Source organism: Phacochoerus africanus, chromosome 9 (assembly GCF_016906955.1).
Source record: "Phacochoerus africanus isolate WHEZ1 chromosome 9, ROS_Pafr_v1, whole genome shotgun sequence".
Lineage (NCBI taxonomy): Eukaryota > Metazoa > Chordata > Mammalia > Artiodactyla > Suidae > Phacochoerus > Phacochoerus africanus.
Window position 1 is genome coordinate 2,362,915 of NC_062552.1, and position 18,228 is coordinate 2,381,142.

At 46.4% G+C, this 18,228-nt stretch overlaps 1 long non-coding RNA gene across 1 annotated transcript; it reads right to left on the bottom strand.

Moving 5' to 3' along the window:
* Positions 1 to 11,004: 11,004 nt before the first annotated feature.
* LOC125136031 (uncharacterized) lies at positions 11,005 to 16,806 on the bottom strand. Its single transcript, XR_007137095.1, has 2 exons — positions 16,525 to 16,806; positions 11,005 to 11,530 (listed from the first exon to the last, which is right to left on the bottom strand). It is a non-coding gene; the product is annotated as an uncharacterized LOC125136031 (long non-coding RNA).
* Between the last annotated feature and the right edge of the window lie 1,422 nt (positions 16,807 to 18,228).

Here is an 18,228-nt window from a genome sequence, read left to right on the forward strand (position 1 = left end):
AGGTTCAGGCTAGGGGTCAAACTGGAGCTACAGCTGCTGGCCCACATACACCACAGCCACAGCAACACCAGATCCGAGCCACGTCTGTCACCTACACCACAGCTCATGGCAATGTCAGATCCTTAACCCACTGAGCAGGGCCAGTGATCAAACCCACGACCTCGTGGATACTAATTAGACTCGTTACCACTGAGCCACAACTCCCAAAATACTGCATCTCTTCAGCAGTATGTGCAAGTGCTACATGAGGAGCTGGGCACAGAATGACAAGGAACAGAAACATGGGCTGACCTCATGTACCTTACAGTCTGGAAAGAGAAAACAGGCACCAAACGAATAAACATACAGATAAATACACTGACGGACAGCGGATAAGTTTTGACTAGGGAAACCAACGGGATGATTTAAGAAAGAGTCATAGGGGAGTTCCATTGTGGCTTAGCAGGAACAACCCAACTAATATCCACAAGGACGAGAGTTGGTCCCCACTGGGTTAAGGATCCGGTGTTGCCGAGAGCTGCGGTGTAGGTTGCAGGTGCAATTCGGATCCCATGTTGCTGTGGCCGTGGTGTGGGCCGGCAGCTGCAGATCCGATTGGACCCCCAGCCTGGGAACTTCCACATGCTTTGAGTGCAGCCCCAAAAAGAGAAAGAAAGAGAGAGAGAGAGAGAGAAGGAAGGAAGGAAGGGAAAGAGAAAGAAAGAAAGAAAGAAAGAAAGAAAGAAAGAAAGAAAGAAAGAAAGAAAGAAAGAAAGAAAGAAAGAAAGAAAGAAAGGGAAAGAAAGAAAGGAAGGAAGAAAAGGAAGGAAGGAAGGAAGAAAGAAAGGAAGGAAGGGAGAGAGAGAGAGAATTATAGTAAAGATAGATCCTAATTATCCATAGGGAAGGCTGTCGAGTGGAGATGGGCCCTCTGTGGAACTGACATTGAAGACAACAGCTGAAGAATAGCTTGTAGTAAGCTAGGTGAAGAGTTGAGAGCAGAGAAATCCAGGTAGAAGAAATAGCCAAACAAACAAAAAACACCTTTAAGATAAGAAAAAGCACGGAGTGCTATAGGATTAACATAAGACCAGTGAGGATGAGAGATGGGACGGGAAAGTAAAGTCTAAATTATGGGGGCGTTGCAGGCCGTGTTAAGTTTGATTTCATCGACAGAACCAAGGGACCATTAAATAGTTTGAAGCAGGAAAGCAACACAATCTAATCCATGCTTTTAAAATCATACTCCAGGAGTTCCCATGATGGCTCAGTGGAAACAGTCTGACTAGTATCCATGAAGACGCAGGTTCGATCCCTGGCCTTGCTCAGTGGGTTAAGGATCTGGTGTTGCCATGAGCTGAGCTGTGCTGTAGGTCACAGAGGAGGCTCGGATCTGGCGTTGCTGTGGCTGTGGCGTAGGCCAGTGGCTACAGCTCTGATTCGACCCTCCACCTGGGATCCTCCACATGCCAGGGGCACGGCCCTCAAAAGAAAAAATAAAATAAAGTAAAATCATACTCCAGCCCCCAAGTTGAGAGTGGTTTGGAGCACAGCAAAGGCAGGAGTTTCAACCACAGTCGGGGCTTGGACCAATGGTGACAATGGTCCTAGAAGGAAACAGAGACTTTAATAGATTTTTTGCAGGTAAGATTAACAGAACCTGATGATGGGCTGGGTGCAGACTGAGCTGAGCAACGCATGAATGGAAGACTCTCCTGTGCCAAGAAGAGGAGGACCAGGGAGCCCGCTGCGTGGGGAGAGAGATGCTCCTGAGGTCCCAGGCAAATGTGCCAAGTAGCCAGTATGTAAAACACAATGGAAATGGGTGAGATCACTTCAAGAGTTGGCACCGAACGAGAAGGGATGCAAGACCCAGCTGCAAGGGGCAAGTGAAGCGGAAGACTCTGGCCGAGGAAAGTCTGGAGAGCAGCAGCACATGGAAGTTCACATGTGGTAATGGGAGCCGACGGGTGAACGTGTGAATGGCTGGTTAGTCCATCTGATCAAATTCTTTTTTTTCGTCTTTTTTTTTTGTCTTTTTGCCATTTCTTGGGCCACTCCCCCGGCATATGGCATATGGAGCTTCCCAGGCTGGAGGTTGAATCGGAGCTGTAGCCGCTGGCCTACACCACAGCTCACAGCAACGCCGGATCCTTAACCCACTGAGTGAGGCCAGGGATCGAACCCGCAACCTCATGGGAAGTAGAATAATTTTCATTAGAAAATGGGCTTACTTTTGATATTTGAATCTGCAAACGTTTTTGAATTTCTCCATTTTAACATTTATTACAACAAATGTCAATAGATACAACGCACGCAAATAAAAGCTTTTCGATACCATTTAAGAGTCCCTCAGTTCAAAGTGTTTGAGAACCGCTGTGGTAAGTTCAGGAAGAGACTAAAAACGGGAAGAAGGTCAGAATGGCTGTGTGAGTATGAAGGCTGGATTTGGCACGCTGACGGTAGAGCATAAGGATCCAGTCTGAGATGCGACGTGGATAAAAACATCAGAAGCCCTACAGCCCGAAAGACGGATGGTGTCTTCCCGCCATAGACTCAAAACAAAACCTTACGGAACCGTGGAATAAAGGTACGGAGGCACGGAGTTCTGAGATTTCCTCTTCTTTCTAGCTTTACTGAAGTGTACCCGACAAAAACGTTATCCGTTTAGGCTGCGTCACATGACTTTCTCAAGGCACACAATGCGATGATTTCATACACGCATATGCTGCCAAACGACGATCAGGATGACGTTGCGGACACACCTGTCACCTTGCGGAGCAGGGTTTTTGGTGGTGAAACAATTAAGATCTGCGGTCTTAGCCGATTTCAAGTACACAACACAGTATCATTACCCACAAGGCGTTCCCTCGGAAGAGCAATTCCTAGGGCCCCAAAGCTACTCTAGTTCACCCAGAGAAATTGGAAGTGGTTTAAAATGCATTATTCTCAAAGCCCTTTCGGTTACCACGGAATACGGGATGTCAGTGCAAAGAACTGGAGAGAGGAGAGAATTACAGGCAACGCCTCCAACCTATCTGTTTTCAAGCCCGTCTCCGCCACCCACTAGCTATGCACCCTTGGGAAAATCACCTTCATCTGTAGGACGGAGAGCATATTGCCTGCTGCACAGGCTGATCGCCAAGGTGACGTGAACTGGGGTGTGTGTGACAGTCACTGCCGCCCAGGGTCCGGCACGTGGCAAGCAGGCGTGTCGGCCGCCACCACTGTCACACGACTGTCCTCCTCCTGGAAAACGCTACGGAAAACAGATGCTGCAGAACTACCTCCACGAAGGGTTCAGGAGGTGGACTGGACACAGAGTCAGACTCCAACGTCGACCTGAGGACGGACAGCATGCAAGCCCCTCCCTCCCCGAGTCCAGGGCTCGCACGCTGGTGCAAGTTCAAACCACACAAGCCCAGGCCGGGTCCCAGGAACCCCGAGCCAGTCTCCCCCACCCCACCCCCGCCAGAAAGCCTGATTATGTAAATAAACTCTTCGTGCCCACGTGCCGTGACAGTCAGCCTCAACATCAGAACGAGTTTCTGGGCAGGGTCCACCCTACGACTGTGGAGTTTTCCCGAGAGAGCGGAACTAAACCAAACCAAAAATTAGTCATAGAAAAAGGGTTAAGAATGTTGCGGATAGAAAGGGTTAGGGGAGTTCCTATCGTGGCGCAGCGGTTAACGAATCCGACTAGGAACCATGAGGTTGCGGGTTCGATCCCTGCCCTTGCTCAGTGGGTTAACGATCCGGCGTTGCCGTGAGCTGTGGTGTAGGTTGCAGACGCAGCTCGGATCCCGAGTTGCTGTGGCTCTGGCGCAGGCCGGTGGCTACAGCTCCGATTCAACCCCTAGCCTGGGAACCTCCATATGCCGCGGGAGCAGCCCAAGAAATAGCAAAAAAACAAAAAAACAAAAAAAAAAAGAAAGGGTTAGGAATGTCAGGAAAGCCGCAAGGTCAACCCAAAGGTTCTGTGAGACGCGCCTGTCACGGTGTGAAATGTGCTAATGAGTGTCTGAAAAGCACTTATTACGGCATTTCAAAACTTTCTAAAATACGTTACTAGCAATCAAATCCTTACATCTGCCCCTAGGGAACCCGGGGATCGGTTCCAGGACCCCTCAGAGACCAAAAGCCACTGAAAGTTCAAGTCACTTATGTAAAATAGCACAGCGCTTGCACACAACTTACGTACATCCTCCTGCACACCTTAGCTTTTTCTGGTTTTTGGTTTTTGTCTTTTGGTCTTTTTAGGGCCACACCTGCGGCACGCGGAGGTTCCCAGGCTAGGGGTCGAATCGGAGCTGTAGCTGCCGGCCTACACCACAGCCACAGCAACGCGGGATCTGAGCCGCATCTGTGACCTACACCACAGCTCACAGCATCGCCGGCTCCTTAACCCACTGAGCGAGGCCAGGGATTCCTTAACCACTGAGCCATGATGGGAACTCCTTCCCATACACTTTAAATGGTCCGAATTACTTAGAATATCTAATGCAAATACTATGCACATAATTGTAAAAATAATGTAAATGTTTTGTAAATAGTTCTCAAGGCAGATTCAAGGTTTTGCTTTTGGAATTTCCACCCTTCCCCCTCCCTTTTTTTTTTTTTTTTTTGTCTTCTTGTCTTTTTGTCTTTTCAGGGCCGCACTCTAATTGGAGCTACAGCGGCTGGCCTATGCCAGAGCCACAGCAACGCTGGATCCTTAACCCACTGAGAGAAGCCAGGGATCAGACCAGCAACCTCATGGTTCCTATTCGGATTCGTTTCCACTGCGCCACGACAGGAACTCCCCCCCCACCCCAAATATTTTTGAATCTTCATGGAGGCGGAACCCGCAGACACAGAGGACCGACTGTAACAGGATCCGAGTTTCTGTATTTTCATAGACCTCAGGATGTGATCAGTATATCCATGAAATATACTGATTAAAAGGCAAGAAAGTGTATGGTTATGGGGAGGGATTCTGTACTTCTATTTCCAAATTCAACATCTGTTTTTTTAAAATACTGACACAATATTTTAATTTAAATAAAATTTAAGGCATTCCCATTGTGGCTCAGTGGGTTAAGAATCCAACACAGTGCCCCTGAGGATGCAGGTTGAAGCCCTGGCCTTGCTCAGTGGATTAAGGATCCAGCGTTGCCACAAGCTATGGTTTAGGTCACAGATGCGGCTCGGATCTGGCGTTGCTGTGGCTGTGGTGTAGGTCAGCAGCTGCAGCTCTGATTTGACCCCTAGCCTGGGAACCTCCATACGCCACAAGTGTGGACGTAAAAAAAAAAAAAAAAGAAAGAAAGAAAAGAAAAAGAAAAACATTTGTAAGCTTTTGCAAATATTGTTCAAGTTCTTTCCTCCTTCACTTGTTCTACCTAGATCTTAAATGATTCAAAATAACCTATATAAGTGTCAGATCTAAAAAAAAAAAAATCCCAGGCAGTTCCCTTTGTGGCTCAGCGCTTAATAAACCCAACCAGGATCCATAAGGATGCGGGTTTGATCCCTGGCCTTGCTCAGTGGGTTAAGGATCCCACGTGGCTGTGGCTGTGGTGCAGGCCGGCTGCTGTAGCTCTGATTCGACCCCTAGCCTGGGAACTTCCATATGCCATGGGCGCGGCCCTAAAAAGCAAAAAACAAAATAAAAAATACATTTTTTTAATTTTAAAAAATCCCTGCTTTTTAAGGAAAAGCCAGAGAAAGGGGGACTGAAAGGAAATATGTCAGAGGGTTAGTAGGACTATTCCTTGGTGGCAGGATCATATATAACTTATTTTTCACTTCATAGTTTTCCAGTTTCTAGATTATCAATGAACAGCAAGTCACTTACATTTTGAAGCACTTCTGTGGCTGTCATTTGGTTGTTGTTTTCTTCACATTCGTTGGACAAACGTGCGTAGGAACTGTGGGTACCGGCATTGAGATGCTTGGGAATCTCAGGCAAATCTTTATCTGTCAAAAAAAAAAAGCCCAGGGACACCTATAGTAGACTGAGATGACCTATCATCTTCAAAATGATGCCGAAGATCAACCAGAAACACTCTCATCTTAATTAGGAATTAGAGTTCCTACGAATACAATATAAACCTGTACGTACATGTTTTCAGATCAACCAAAAAAATTCTTAATGAAAAAATTTTTAAATAAAGTGGCAGATTAAAATACAGCTTATCAAAACTAAGTCCTGCAGCTTCCGTTCTGGCTCAGCGGTAACAAACCCGACTGGTGGAGTTCCCATCGTGGCTCAAGGGAAACGAATCTGACTAGTATCCATGAGGATGCAGGTTAGATCCCTGGCCTGGTTCAGTAGGTTGAGCGCATCTGGCATTGCCATGAGTTGTGGTGTAGGTCGCCGATGCAGCTTGGATCTGACGTTGCTGTGGCTCTGGGGTAGGCCGGCAGCTGTAGCTCCAATTCGACCCCTAGCCTGGGTGCGGCCCTAAAAAGACAGAAAAAAAAAAAATTAGAACCTGACAGCTCTAAGTTTTGTCCCTGGCAGAATGAATGAACTTACGTGTATAGTTAAAAGGTGGAAATCACCTCAACGGCACGGCTCCAGGGTACATTCCGTTGCAGGGCTTATAAGCCATCCTCATACACAGGACATGTAATCCAAAACAATCCGAGTTTTCCCCAAAATACTCCCGAGGACCTAGAAAGGGAGGCAGTGCCTACCAACCAAAGGAAGCAGATGACTTCCTTCCGGCAGAGTACCACAGAGCTGCCACCAGGAGAGGTGACAGCATCCCTCCACGGACGTGAAAAGGGAGTCTGGCAGCCCTTATCTCTTTAAAAAGACAAGAAAAACACAGGAATACTTCCCATGTGAGAACTGGAGAAATGACCCACTGGGGTAGCAGACCGGCCTCTTACAGCCTCTGCCGGTAATCCCGTCCGCAACAGGAGTCAGCCATCAGTTTCAAAAGCACCCCAAGTAGGCATGTCCAGCCCTACGTATTCCGAATAGCTTGTGAAAGTGGCACAAGGCTCTCACGGCAGAAAATGACAGACACCAACGACACGCCTCCCCCGTGCACGAAAACGGCCTGAGTCCCGGGAGTTTCGGTTTCATCCTTCCTTTGGACTTGAGGACAGGCCTGCTACGCAGCCATCTAGCGTTTATATACTGCTCTTATAGGTGATTTTTTTTTTTAATTATGCCTAGTTCCCTGCACTACTAATTCTTCAAAGCAAACACCTATACACTTAAATCGTATACCAATTTTCAACAAGAGAACATTACAGAATACATTAAGGCAAAGTCACTTGACCAAAAAAAAGGACAGCAACTAGACGAGGTTAGAGGAGCCGCAGATAAGCCTACAGTGGGCGCAGGTGACACGGACACACAGCTGCCGGGCGACGCCACCTCCTGCCCACGGTCCCCGGTCTTGTACGCACAGGAAGGGCCTTGGCCCTGACCCCTCCCTCCCCGGGGCAGGAGCCCACACAGCGGGTCTACCGCCGTCTGTGGGAGTGGGTCTCCCTGTGCCAGGTCAGTGCGTGCTCCTCCGTTCACCCCCGTGGGGTCTCAGGGGTCCTCAGACACGGCCCCCGCTGTGGGTACTCAGACTCCTCCGGGGAGGGGTCGGGTTTTCTGCTGCAGCTCAGGAGGGGTGTGTGCGGGCCATTTGCCCTGCGTCGGCTGCGGGGGAACCTGCTGGCCTTGGGGGACAGACACACACTTCTTCTTGGAGCTGACGGTGCTGTCTCTGCGGGGTGAAAGCGCCGTTTTCCTAGGCGACTCTGACACTGAGTGACGAGCCCTGCTGTCCTCTGGGAGTTGGTGCCCACGCCCCGCCCCATCCTGTCTCTGTGACGAACTTCCCTCATGACCACAGCAGTTCTCAGTGTGGTCCGTGCGTCATCGGGATGCCCCAGAGCCTTTCTTGCCGTCTACAATGTCAAGACGGCTCTCATAACCACACTGAGATGCCATCTGCCTCTGCAGCTGTGTTGACATTGTACAGATGATGCAAAACCCAAGGTGGAAAACTGCTGGCACCTTAGTGCACACCAAGGCAAACTGTTCAGGCACCGCTGTGCACTCATGGAGAGCAGACTGCAGCCTCGTCAAGACGGGTGGGAAAGCTTTTAACGCTTCACAATTACAGATATGTATTCAAAGATTATAAGGAGGCATTATTATGGCTATAGCAGAAAGTCATTTTCTATTCTCACATACTTTGATATGTGAATTATGCAAGCTACAAAAGGTTCATCGTAACTGCTTGCACCCGCAAACACAGGCGCTGTGACTGTTCGCTTCCAAATAGTTTGCTGAATTTCCTATAAGATGAGTGCCCGGGAACAGCCACAGCAGAAAAGAAAGGCTCTAAACTTTACAGTAAGATGACTGCTCAGAGACAGGTAAGCTATCACAGCGAGAAGTCTCCTGAGCTGTCTCACAAGTTCAGCTTCGCAGAAAAAGCCAAACACTGCACACACTAAACTAACCGCTATGAGGACGAATTCTTAGGTTTCCCCCCAATCATTTTTTGTCAAGAAAAATTTTTCCATATCAGGCATTGATGGTTATGCTCACTGGCATGTGCAAAATTATCTTCCCATTAAGTTCCACCGCGTCATCGCTCAATTACAACAGAAACGTACAAATTCGAAAGGCTTCTTTTGACATTTTCAGCGTAATTTAGTACAACTTTGGTCTAAAGCATCAGGCACACAGAAGACTTCTTCCACCCCAACACTTTAAGAGGGGAACTCTAAGGATATTTCTTCTGTCTTTTCTGCTTTTTATCAGGTCTACTTTTTTTTTTTTTTAACCTTTTTAGGGCTGTAACTGAGGCATACAGAAGTTCCCAGGCTAAGGGCTGAATTGGAGCTGCAGCTGCTGGCCTACACCACAGCCACAGCAACGCCAGATCCAAGCTGAATTTGCGACCTACACTGCAGTTCACAGCAACGCAGGATCCTTAACCCACTTGACAGAGACCAGGGATCGAACTCACACCCTCATGGATACCAGGCAGGTCCTTAACCTGCTGGGCCACTACAGGAACTCCCCAGTTCTCCATTCTGAAAGTACTTTGGACACTTATAATCTACCCAGCTTCTGCCACTGAGCAGTAGAAATTCAGCACAAACCAACCACCTAAAGCGCCCAGGCTGGGTCTTTCTATCTTTCCTACCTGATTTCAGGGCAGAGGACATTGGCCACAGGGGAAAAACGCCCGTGGCAGGAACGAGCCAGCTTTTTCAGTTGCCTGCCCCATGCGTGCAGGGCCCACGAGAAGGTCAAGGTCGCTATGGTCCCCTGGGGTGAGGGTCTGACCCGGGACTCAGGCCGGGGAGCACTGTCTGCTGATAATAGAAAAGGGATTGTTTCTCGATTTCCTTTGTTTCCTGACTCCTCTGCAGCGTCAAAGTCTTGACGTTTTTGCCTCAGGTGGTTTTCATTTCTGGTTCAAAACTGCGATAGGACTTTATCCTTGAACAGGAAATGAAAACGTGCTTCTGAGGACCTGGCACAGCCCTCACCCGCAGGTCTCCTCCCAAGCCTTCCCTCCGAGCAGCACAGTCCCCGCCAAGGAGAGGAGAGGGTCAGACGTGAGGCTTTCCTCTGATAAACGTCAGGCTCCTGGAGCAGTACTTGGATTTACATTTGAATGCATTACTTTAACAATGCAGATCCACAGATAGGAACAAAAAGAGAAAAGAAGGCAGAAAAAGGCAATTTAAAAGGGTGATGTTGCGCCTTCCCCCCCAGGTTTATTGACATATAACCGAACACACTGAGGCGGAATACTAACCCAGGGAGTCGGTGGAGGAGCCTGGGCTCGAAGCCATTGATGCCCGTTTGTGGTTTAAGGGCTCCAGGGAGTAACATCCCCACAGGCCTTGTTTACTGTTGGGAGTGGACCTACACCCAGATGGACATTAATCCCTAATCCCCTGTGACTCAGTTTACAGGGAGAAAAGGGAAAGGAAACTATGAGACTTCCGGGACATTCCCACCCCTAAGACCCCTATTGGACAAGGACTGACACAGGTAACTGGGCAAGGCCAATGGGAGAAGACCACATCTCTCTGGACCCCATGCTGGTAACCCCCCATCTTTAAGGAATAAAAACCCCTAAAGGACAATAGAGAAAGGGGGTTCTTCTTCCCCCTCCCAGCCTGTCCTGGGAGCTATTTGCTTTTCTTTAATAAAGACTGGAGTTCCCGTCGTGGTGCAGTGGTTAACGAATCCGACTGGGAACCATGAGGTTGCGGGTTCGGTCCCTGCCCCTGCTCAGTGGGTTAACGATCCGGCCTTGCCGTGAGCTGTGGTGTAGGTCGCAGACGCGGCTCGGATCCCGCGTTGCTGTGGCTCTGGCGTAGGCCGGTGGCTGCAGCTCCGATTCGACCCCTAGCCTGGGAACCTCCATATGCCGTGGGATCGGCCCAAAGAAATAGCAAAAAGACAAAATAAAATAAAATAAAATAAAGACTGCTTGCTTGCTGCCTGTGTGTTCACGGAGTTCATTCCTCGACCACCGTGAACAAGAACCCGGATTCCGGTATCATCCTTCCAGTATCAATACGATTGGGCATTAAATCTTTGCCACAAGGCACACAATTTAAAAAAATACTCTATTGCAAATGTGGAGGGGTAAATGCTGCTGAAATGACAGCTAGGTATCTGTGACTTCACCCAGTATAGAAAGAATCCCCTTCCCTCCCCCACATACACAAAGAGAGGTCTACCTCAGAAATCTGGTAGCTGTGTTTTTTGTTTGGTTTTGGTTTGTTTTTGGTTTGTTTGGGTTTTTTTGTCTTTTTAGGGTGGAACCCACAGCACACGGAAGTTCCCAGGCTAGGGGTCAAATTGGAGCTGCAGTGGCCCGCCTACGCCACAGCCATGGCAACAAGGGATCCAAGGGACAGCCATGACCTATGCTCCAGCTCGCAGCAAGGCCAGATCCTTAACCCACTGAGCAAGGCCAGGGATCGAACCTGCAACCTCACAGATCCCAGTCTGGTTCATTACTGCTGAGCCACGACAGGAACTCTGGTAGCTGAGGTTTTTAAAAATTAGACTTTATTTTTTGGAGTTTTAGGTTTATGGAGCAACTGAGCAGGAAGTACCGAATGTTGTTATATACTCTCTGCCCACACTGGGTCTCCCTACTATTAACGACCTGCGTAGCTGTGGTACATTCACTCAATTAATGGACCAGCAGCGATCATTATTATTAACTAAAGCCTATGGTTTACCCGAGGGCTCACTCTTGGGGTTGTTCCTTCTACGGGTTTGGACAAATGCGTAATGACACGTATTCATCATTAGTTTCACGACCCTAAAAATCCTCTGTGTTCGGCCTTCCATCACTCCCTCTCCTTGAGCCTGGAAACCACTGTCTCCACTAGGTTTGTCCTTTTCAGAATGTCAGGGTTGCAACCATGCAGTAGTTGGCGTTTCCAGACTTCTTCCACTCAGCAGTGTGCATGTAGGATCCTCCACGTCTTTTCTGATAACTCGTTTCTTCCCAGTGCTGAATAGCGCTCCATTGTACGGAGCTACCACAGTTGTTTATTCGGTCACCTATCAAAGAACACAGCATACAGAGATCTCCTTTACAAACTGCTATGTTTACAACTGCAATTTAAAAAAAAAATTTTTCTAGAGTTGCAATATGATCCAGCAATCCTATTCCTGGGCACATATCCAGATAAAACTCTAAGAAAAAAAAAAAAAATACATGCACCCCTATGTCCACAGCAGCACTATTCGCAATAGCCAAGACAAGGAAACAACCTAAATGTCTGTGGACAGATGAATGGATTAAGAAACAAAAAAGACAGGGGATATACATAAACTGAAAAATGATAGCCATAAATCCAACTACATCAATAACACTGAACACGAATAAATTAAACAATCTAATAAAAAACAGGGTCACTAGAATAGATTAAAAAAAGATCCAACAATGTGATGCCTACAGGAGATACACTTCATTTGTCATATAAAAATCATGCAAACAGCCAACATAATAAAGGCCACATATGAGAAACCCAGAGCTAACATCATTCTCAACAGTGAAAAGCTGAAAGAATTCCCACTGAGATCAGGAACAAGACAAGGATGTCTGCTCTCACTATTCAACATAGTTCTGGAAGTCCTAGCCACAGCAATCAGAGAAGAAAAAGAAATAAAAGGAGTCCAAATTGGAAAGGAAGAAGTAAAACTATCTCTATTTGCAGATGACATGATACTATACCTAGAAAATCCTATAAGACAGTACCAGAAAACTGTTAGAGCTCATCCACGAATTTGGCAAAGTTACAACATACAAAATTAATACACAGAAGTTGACTGCATTTCTATGTACTAACAACAAAGGATCAGAAAGAGAAATTAGGTAAATAATCCCATTTACCCTCACATCAAAAATAATAAAATACTTGGGAATAAACCTACCTAAAGAGACAAAAGATCTTCACTCTGAAAACTATAAGACACTGATGAAAGAAATCAAAGATGACACAAACAGATGGAAAGACATACCATGCTCTTGGATTGGAAAAATCAATTTCAAAATGACTATACTACCCAAGGCAATCTACAGATTTAATGCAATCCCTATCAAATTACCAAGGACATTTTTCACAGAACTTGAACAAAATATTTTAAAGTTTGTTTGGAAAACAAAAGACCCAGAATAGCCAAAGACATCCTGACAAAGAAAAAGAGCTGGAGGATTCAGGCTCCCTGGCCTCAGACTATACTGCAAAGCTACAGTCATCAAAAGTGTATGATACTGGCACAAAGACAGAAATACAGATCAGTGGAACAGGATAGAAAGCCCAGAGTTAAACCCAACTAATCTATGACAAAGGAGTTAAGAATATTCCATAGAGAAAAGACAGCCCCTTCAATAAGTGGTGCTGGGAAAACTGGACAGCCACATATAAAAGAATGAAATTAGAAGATTTCCTAACACCATACACAAAAATAAACTCAAAATGGATTAAAGACCTAAATATAAGACCAGATACTATAAAACTCTTAGAGGAAAACATAGGCCAAACACTCTCTGACATAAACCAGAGCAACATCATCTGAGACCTACCTCCTAGAGTAATGACAATAAAAACAAACAAATGGGACTTAATTAAACTTAAAAGTTTCTGCACAGCAAAAGAAACCCTAGACAAAGTAAAAAGACAACCGGCAGAATGGAAGAAAATATTTGCAAATGAAGCGACTGACAAGGGATTAATCTCTAAGATTTATAAACACCCTCTGCAGCTCAATACCAAAAAAAAACACAACCGCATCAAAAAATGGGCAGAAGATCTGAACAGACAATTCTCCAAAGAAGACATACGGATGGCCAAAAAACACATAAAAAGATGTTCAACATCACTAATTATTAGAGAAACACAAATCAAAACCACTATGAGGAGTTCCCATCATGGCTCAGTGGTTAACGAATCTGACTAGGAACCATGAGGTTGTGGGTTCCATCCCTGGCCTTGCTCAGTGGGTTAAGGATCCAGCTGTGGTGTAGACTGCAGAAGCACCGCGGATCCCCCACTGCTGTGGCTCTGGCGTAGGCCAGTGGCTACAGCTCTGATTAGACCCCTAGCCTGGGAACCTCCATATGCCAAGGGTGTAGCCCTAGAAAAGGCAAAACAAAAAACAAAAGAAACCCCACCACGATGAGGTACCACCTTACACCAGCCAGAATGGCCATCATCAAAAAGTCTACAAACAATAAATGCTGGAGAGGGTGTGGAGAAAAGGGAACCCCATTACACTGTTGGTGGGAATGTAAATTGGTACAACCACTGTGGAAAACAGTATGGAGATGCCTCAGAAAACTAGAAATAGAATTACCATTTGATCCAGCAATCCCATTCCTGGGCATCTATCCAGAGAAAACCATGACTTGAAAAGACACATGGACTCCAGTGTTCACTGCAGCACTATGTACAATAGCCAAGACATGGAAACAACCTAAATGCCCATCAACTGAGAAGTGGATCAAGAAGATGTGGTACCTACACACATTGAAATATTACTCAGCCACTAAAAGGAAAGAAATAACAGTATTTGCAGCAATATGGTTGGACCTAGAAATTATCACGCTAAGTGAAGTCAGTCCGACAAGGAGACACCAACATCAAATGCTGTCACTGACACGCGGAATCTGAAAAAAGGACACAGTGAACTTCTTTGCAGAAGATACTGACTCGCAGCCTTCGAAAAACTTTGACTTCCAAATGAGACAGGCTGGGGGGTGGGGGGAATGCACTGGGGGTTTGGGATGGAAATGCTATAAAATTGGGTTGTGATGATTGTTGGACACCTATAAATGCAACTGAGTAATAGAAAATGCTGTTAAAAAACATGCAAGCAGCAGCGACAAGAAAGCTGGGATGACTGTGCTAATATCAGACAAAATAAACTTTAAATTAAGAAAACAAAAAGTTGCTAGAGAAAAGAAGGACATTTTGCAACATTAAAGGTATCAAGCCAACAAAAAGATATAATATTTATAAATACACCCAGCCCAAGTTAACAGAAATGAAGGGACAAATGGACACCTCAACAATAAGTGATGCTGTTAAGATATCATTTCCAGCCAGGCATCTAACAGATGCTGAAATTCGCAATATAAATGACACAGACCTCTTCATCCCACTCCCCTTAAACTCCGCTCCTCCTTTAGTGTCTGTAGGAGTAACCGCATCCATCCAACTGCTTGAGCCAAAATACCTTTTTTTTGGCCACCATGCAGGATGTAGGGGGTCCTGGGCCAGGGGTTGAACCTGAGCCGCAGCAGTGACACCACCACTGGATCTTTAACAACCCTGCCACCAGGGAATCCAAAATACCTCCAAGTCACTGTCTCTCCCACTTCAGATCCAACTGATCGGTGAATTCTACAGCCCACACTTTCAAAGCACATCCAGAATCCAGCCACTTTTTCCACTTCCACCCTGGTCTAAGCCACCACCGTCACTCACCAGGATTACTGAATTACACTCCTGACTGGATTCCACCTTTTCTCCCTGGTCCCCAACTCTCTGTCTCCATATAGCAGCCAAGAGAACCTTCCGAAATATATTAAATCATGTTATTCTTCAACCCTGCCCTTAACCTGTCCAATAAAGTAAACGAAATCCAAATCCTACAACCTCCCTTTCCAACCTTATTACCTATTCCTTTAATCATGGTACTCTCCTCAAACTGTCCCCTCACTGTCATCATTAAGTTTTTAAACGTAGTTTAAAACGCAATTCTAGTTCTTTAAATATAATGAATATATGTGTACAAGTATAAAAAAGTGAGAAAGGAGAGGCCCTATCATAAAACATGAATAATAATTATCTACAGGTAGCAGGATTACAGACAATTTTTTTTCTTATTGCAAAAAGCGTTCCTAATGTATGTATTATTTATGTGTAACTTATGTAATAAAACATATGAAAAGCTGTGTATAAAACCCCTTACACCTAGTGTACTGATAGTATTTAACTATATACCAAATCTGGAACTAAACAGACAAACAAAAAATCAGAACAAAAGAAACAAACTAAAAACAAAAACAAAACCTACCGCGCCTACAGAAATAACCAGTATTTACCAATACAGGCTCCAGGAAGTTTCATTCATTATTTCATTTAATTCGTGTAGTAATCCTACGTGATGAGAACTATCACCCTCATGTTACTGGTGTGTAAGGTGCGGCTCAAAAGGTTAAACACGTGTGAGGATTCAGAGGAAGAAGGTTCATTAAACCCATGTGAAGATTCAGAGGAAGTGCTGAAGCCCACCCCAGGTCTACCTGACTCCAAGGCCAAGTTCTAAACACCACTGTTGATGCAGCCTCATCAGAATCACCTACAATAGAGCCACACCAACCCCACTGGACACCCAGTATCAACGAAAGGGGTACCATGTAGCTATGAAAACCTTTATTACAACTAGAATTATGTAAAAATTGATGGGCATGTTCCCTGGAAAAGCAAACCATCACAGTCCATACAGGAGTACAAGAAAACAGTATTTTACATGGAAATAGGTCAAAACAAGCCCATATGTTGATGCTGCTTCCATTTGGATATAATGGAATCCTGGGTGGTTTTCAATTCGTTCTTTTTTGCTTTGCTGTATTTCCCAGATTTTCGTGAATGCGTTAGAACTGCTTTCAAACAAAACCCAAAACCTCATTTTCATGGACAAAGGGAAACGTATCTGCTCCGTAATGAAAGAACTCAACCCAGTGTTGAGTTTCCCAAGCAGCTCCAAACCTCAAGCCTAGACCTAAAAGAGGCAAAACCTTACATAGTATCTAAAAGGTCGTCGGCGTTCTTTCAACTGACGTGGGGGACACTCAGCGCGGGCCAGTCTTCCTGAAAGGAGTTCGTGGTGCTTTTATTTTCGTTTGCAGCCTGCATTCTAACGAGCTATTAAGAGCTTATCTGGATTGCTGACAACGGTGCCGCTTAGAGGCTCCAAATTTAATAATCCCTCTGCACGGGAGGAACACTGTTCTAAAGCACGGCCACACTGTCTGGAAGATGTACCTGGTACGAAAGCACTAAGACTTAGAAGATGGTGGGGGAAAGTCCAAGTGCGCAAAAGGCAGGCTTGCCCCCCAAACCGAGGGTGTGGTCGCCCGGCGCCAGGCGCTGCGGTCCCCGCGGCCTCGTCTCCGCCAGCAGCACAGAGCGGACCTCAGGGGTCTACGCTCCATCACCGCCGCAGCGGCAACACCGGGTCGAAGGCGGGCAGCGCCAGCGGAAAGGCAGCTTCCGGGCGGGGCACGGCGGGGCCCGCAGCCGCCACTCTCCCCAGGCCCGCCCACCGCTGCCCGGACGCACGCACGCACGCACGCACGCACGCACGCACGCACGCGCCTCTCCGGGCGGTGCGCGGGCTCAGTGACCGAGAAACGCGCGCTCACCGAGGCCCCGCCCCTCCAGGGACTTCCGGCGGGAGGGGCCCGAGGCGGCCCCGGCCCCGGCTCCTTTCCGGTGCAAAGCTTCCCCGGGTCAGGCGGGGCAGACCCGCGAGGATGAGAGGACGGGGTTCAAGACTGAACAGGAAGAGCTGAACTTAAGTGTGTCGCTCAGGAAACGTTTGGTGAATGATGAATCACTGGATGTTTGCTTTACGTCCACCTTCCAAGACCCCGTTGTTTCCAAAACGACACCCGGAACATAGCCTGGGTGAGTCCTGGACAAACCCTGTTCCTAGTGCACTCTCCGAACGAACGTAGCATCCTGCAAGCGAACTTGGTGAGGGATTTTTTTGCTTTTTAGCGCCAAACCCGCGGCGTATGGAGGGTCCCAGTCTAGGGGTCCAATTGGAGCTACAGCCACAGCCACGTGGGAGGAATTTTTAAAAGAAATTTTTTTGCCAGCATCATTTTCTGAAACTTGATTTTTACCGTGCTCTTTTTTAAATGCTTGGTTTGCCAAGTCTAAACTTGGACAGTCACAGTCAGGCTTCACACCTGAAGCTTGGTCCCTATGTTCCCCACCTGCCTTTCCCCACACGTCCGTCCGCCTAACGTGAATCTCCACTTAAGCGTGCTGCCAAGAAATGCAGAGCAGAGACCATGGAGAGCATACGGTGGCTGAGGAAACTGGTTCACGAGCTCTCCACTCATCAGCGACAAGGAAGAGACTACCCCTTCTGGACCCAGAGAAATAAAGCATTTCTGGATGCCAATCCAGTGCTCTCTCCATAACCTTTATTCAAAAAGCATTTGAGAACCAAAGAGCTGTACGAGTGGGTACCCAAGGAGTAGATGCTAAACAAATGAAGTTTCTGTAGGAAGCAGCACGATAAGAAGGAACCGCACAGACTCGAGAGATTTCAGTTCATACCGCGGTTTGGCGCTTAGGAACTGAGTCATCATAAGAAAACCTACTTGCTAGCGCCAGTTTTCTAGGCTGCTTCTGCTTAAAAGTATGTTATTCTACTTCATCTCCAAGACAAGAACTCTTACTGGTTTGTAGTCACTTCCAAGAAATCTGTAAGAGGTCTGCAGTACATACACTATGTTCATTTATCTTAACTTTAAAGTTATTTAAAATAATGTACTAAATTTCCTGTTACTTTAATAACATTTGAGCTATTCTTAACATAATGGCACATGGCCTTGCCTTCGTGGGACAGAGAATATAAAACCTTAACTACAACATTGTATACATAATAGCTTTGAAAAGATATATTGGAATGAGAATCTAGAGGCAGGAACAATTAGTAGAACTCTGAAATCC